The sequence below is a fragment of the Schistocerca nitens genome, chromosome 3 (assembly GCF_023898315.1).
Source record: "Schistocerca nitens isolate TAMUIC-IGC-003100 chromosome 3, iqSchNite1.1, whole genome shotgun sequence".
Taxonomy (NCBI): Eukaryota; Metazoa; Arthropoda; class Insecta; order Orthoptera; family Acrididae; genus Schistocerca; species Schistocerca nitens.
Genome location: NC_064616.1, coordinates 266,431,565 through 266,436,411, shown reverse-complemented (window position 1 = coordinate 266,436,411; position 4,847 = coordinate 266,431,565). Strand labels below are relative to the sequence as shown.

The window sequence follows — 4,847 nt, the reverse complement described above, 5'->3', positions numbered from 1 at the left end:
GCCCCAAAACTGTCATGCAGCATACTTCATGGTATTATATAGTCATCCCCTTTGGCCATCGTAGTCGCACTCTTACGCTACATCATAACTGCACACAGTATTCAACACTACCAGTGACTATTTGGCTACTTTCTTCTTTTCTATCCTTCTTTTATTACGGTTAGGGCCTTGCTATGTTTACGCGCACCTGAAAGTGTCTAAGCTAGCTGGAACATGGCAGGAGTTTACGTAAAGGTACAGAGAGAAACACCATAAGCGCGCCAGAGCTGAGGACCGAATTTCGGCGTAGGTACACGAGAGCGGAACTCGCCCCCACTCTCCTGGAGATCGAAAGAACCAGCCACCTGCCAGGAAAGAGTATTATTGACGTCTGGGAAATATCCTTTTAGAAAGATAAAAATCTAAACCAGGTGTAGCCTTTCAGAGATGCTGCAGTTTGAGAAATGTCGTTTACCTTTACCTTGGCAGTCATACTACAGAAGAATGTTTATTTTAAAATTTTGGAACAGGCTTCCTCTTTCTTTCATGGTGTTATATTCTGTAAAGTGAGTGCTTTGTCGTTTATGTCTACGTACAAGCCTTCCTGTTTCTCAGCTTCATAATCATACCATGGAGCGGGAGAGACTTCCTGGTCTCCTCCATACCACACAGCATTATTCGCACTCCGTCCGAACAGGCCTTGGAAGGCCCAACATTACCGACCGGCCGCCGTGTCATCCTGAGCCCACAGGCGTCACTGGATGCGGACATGGAGGGGGTATATGGTCGGTACACCGCTTTCCCGGCCCTATGTCAGTTTACGAGACCGGAGCCGCTACTTCTCAATGAAGTAGCTCCTCAGTTTGCCTCATAAGTGCTGAGCGCACCCCGTTTGCCAACAGCGCTCGGCAGACCAGATGGTCACCCATCCAAGTGCTAGCCCAGCCCGACAGCGCTTAACTTTGGCGATCTGACGTGAACCGGTGTTACCACTGCGGCAAGGCAGTTGGCACACAGCACTATTGGTTGATAATAATTAAAACCGCAGGAGTGGGATTTTGTTTAATCTTATTAGAAAATTATTACTGGACAGAACTCGCAATATCTGCCACTAACGGCCAGCAAAACTCCTGCTTTGGCATAAACAGCTAAGTTTCATGGTTTTGAGGATGAGAACACTTGCGATTGGAGGACTGAGAAGAGCTGTGGCTACCAGAGGACGGAAGAGAACGCTTGTCATTGGGGGACCGATGACTCCGCTCTTAAGGCCTTGTAGAATGTTTTCTCAGATTTAGTACTGAGTAAAAAGGACGAGATGGACTCAGGATCTCCAGCTGTTGCCGCTTTCACTATACGCATTCACACTTCATGTGCGTGATAAGAATAGGTCGGCATTGCAATCACCGGTTTGGTAGGGACACGATCTTAGTTAATCCCATGTTAGTTAATCCCAATAAGACGCCAACTGTGAAGTTGTAACGTTTCGCAGCCAGTTAGTTGGTTTCGTCATGCACTTTGGCGAAGTTACTAGTGTTCATTCTTATTTTTCCATGTCCTTTCCGTAATATGCTGAGCGAGGTGGCGCAGTGGTTACCACACTGGACTCGCATTCGGGAGGATGACGGTTCAATCCTGCGTCCGGCCATCCTGATTTAGGTTTTCCGTGACTTCCCTAAATCGCTCCCGGAAAATGCCGGGATAGTTCCTTCGAAAGGGCACGGCCGACTCCATTCCCCGTCCTTCCTTAACCCGATGAGACCGATGACCTCGCTGTCTGGTTCGTAAAAGGGTTCAATTGGCTCTGAGCACTATGGGACTTAAATTCTGCGGTCATCAGTCCCCTAGAACTTAGAACTACTTAAACCTAACTAACCTAAGGACATCACACACATCCATGCCCGAGGCAGGATTCGAACCTGCGACCGTAGCGGTCGCGCGGTTCCCGACTGTAGCGCCTAGAACCGCTCGGCCAGTCCGGCGGCTCGCTGTCTGGTCTCCTCCCACAAAAACAACCCCAACCCTCTGTAATATACTAACCATTCTTGCTGCCATTGGCCTTTTTTGCGATTTATTCTAAAGATTTTATTGTCATTGCTCTCCTCCACCTCTGCAAAGCTAATATTTCACGATTATGACAGCTTGTGAACTTATTAAGGGGCTCCGGAACGCCCTATACTTGCAATGTTAAAATAACGCTTATAAATTACATCTTTCCTCACAAAGTATTTGAGGTAGGAAGTTGAACATTTTACAGATTATTTATTGGAATATGGGCTACAACTTAACACAGGGATTTTACAAAATTTTAGTTCAGTTATTAAAGATGATTTTTTTTCAATTGTAATGAAAATTCACAACATTTTTTTTGCAATTTTTTATTTATATATTCAAAAATATACAGTTTTTTGGAAAAAGGCTGTGTTAAATTATGCAGAAGGTACTGTGTAACATTTACTGAAAGTGTGAAACAAATATGTTTGGAAGATCCTTAGAAAACATGTAATTAGTATGAGAAAATAAAAGTTTTGGGAATCGAGCGACAAAGATTGGATTAACTTTTTAGTGCATTCAAGGTCCATAGGATGGATTATCTTCATCCTCTGCAAACTCCTCCTCCAGCTTCCTCTTGTTCCTCCTCCTGTTTACTCTTGCTTGTATTTATAGACTCTTTACAGCCCTGTCTGCAGCCCGAAGGCGTTTCTTGTCTAAAGCAAGCATCGCTCGTACCATGTTAGAACCTATCTTCATTCCCATATTTCTAAATACCTTGCACCTTACAATGTTGCCATCATTGAAAGTCGCAACAGCATCATACACACCAAAGTGAAGTGTTTCTATTCCAACAAATACAGTCTTGGGGATTCTCGACCATATAACACTATTTTCACTTTCATTGGGGTTTTGAGTTTTTCCGTGAATACACTTTTTCAACAGTTCAGGTGCTGCTAAGTCTCTGAAAATAGGTTTTATCACCTCCATTATTGCATGAGGCAGACTATGCTTATGAGTGTACACTTCACCAGTTAGCAATCCTTTGTTATATTTACACCAACTGTCTTCTTCTTTGGGACACAAGCTATGTTGGGGATTTTCATCGTCTTTATTGTTTACAGTAATAACACATACCTTTGGCTTTCCAACATTTCTCCTTTTCTTAAAAGCCTTCAGAGGATTTCTAATAACTTTACTTTTACTTGCCGGCCGCGGTGGTCTCGCGGTTCTAGGCGCGCAGTCCGGAACCGTGCGACTGCTACGGTTGCAGGTTAGAATCCTGCCTCGGGCATGGATGTGTGTGATGTCCTTAGGTTAGTTAGGTTTAAGTAGTTCTAAGTTCTAGGGGACTTATGACCACAGCAGTTGAGTCCCATAGTGCTCAGAGCCATTTGAACCATTTTTTACTTTTACTCATTATTATACTTCAACAAAACAGAGACTCAAGAAACAGAATTAATTACGAATATTTTCGAGATAACGACAGAGTAAATAAACATGAAACAATCGACAATCACACCAGCGATATATATTGAACCATCACAGGTTAGCCACAACACATACTTTATCTCACATCACTAAAATGTACCTGATGAACACGGACGTTAATAATAACACTATTTGACAGCAGTTTAACAGCGCCACAGTGGGTCACGCCCATGTAGAACACATTTCAAAAAAAATTTAAAAATAGTTGTAGTCTTCGGAATTGAATGAATTATATATCTATTAAAAGGTAATAGTCTGCAGATTCAGAAAACGCAAAAAAGTAAAAATAGAACTTTTCATGATTTTGAGCCTTTCCGGTGCCCCTTAAATGCTCATTTGTTTATCTGAGTGAGTAATTTAGCCTGCCGGAGTGGCCGAGAGGTTCTAGGCGCTTCAGTCTGGAACCGCGCGATTGCTACGGTCGCAGGTTCGAATCCTGCCCCGGGTATGGATGTTTGTGATGTCCTTAGGTTAGTTAGGTATAAGTAGTTCTAAGTTCTTGGGGACTGATGCCCTCTGATGTTAAGTCCCATAGTGCTCAGAGCCATTTGAACCATTTTGAGTAATTCATATGTACATTCTTTACGACAATAAACTTGATTGTCACAGTGACCACTTGTTTCTGTTGTAGATAGATAATCCTTCCTCTCACTTACATAATTATCCATATGTGGTGTGGTACCCGTATTTTCATGTTTGATTGAGCCAGTGTTTATTAATTACAATTCAAATAAGGCGTTTCCGCTGCGCGATATTATCCCTTCCTTAAAACAGCACAACCTAAACCTCACACTGTCAACAGATGCAAACATTATGGACACAGTCAAGATCGATTGTGTAAATCTTCCAAAGACAAACATCTTCAATTACATTGGCTCGAAAATAGCTGCCGACAGCTGAGTCGTTCGTGGAACCACAAATAGTATTCGCACTGAATGGTTTAAATGGCAGGATAACGAACGTGTGTGCTTTGTGATAAGAAGACCCAGGACTGACAAGTCAAAAATATATCACTCTGCAATCCGACCAATTTCCTTGTATTGTGCAGAGCCAAAGTTGAAGCCAAATTGCTTGGATTCACATCTGGCCTGAAGCTTTATGATCATATGACAAATGACGAAATACACACCAGTAGAGATTGGTACCTGTTGTTCAGAAGATAGGGGAAAGCCGTCTGCGGTGGTAAGGGCACGTAATTTGAACAGACTAAGATGCAATAGCAAAACATGGATTTTCGTTGGAAGTCGATGGTAAACGACCTATCGACATATCGAAACAATGTTGGCTAGATACCTTCCATATAGAGCTCAAGATAGCGGACCTCCGCTCTAACCAAGAACAAGATCGTGTCAAGTTGAGACAGAAAACGAAAAGTACTGACCTCGCTA

General features: G+C 42.8%; 1 pseudogene; it reads right to left on the bottom strand.

Moving 5' to 3' along the window:
* Window positions 1–872: 872 nt before the first annotated feature.
* On the bottom strand, window positions 873–990 carry LOC126250417 (5S ribosomal RNA; annotated as a pseudogene).
* Between the last annotated feature and the right edge of the window lie 3,857 nt (window positions 991–4,847).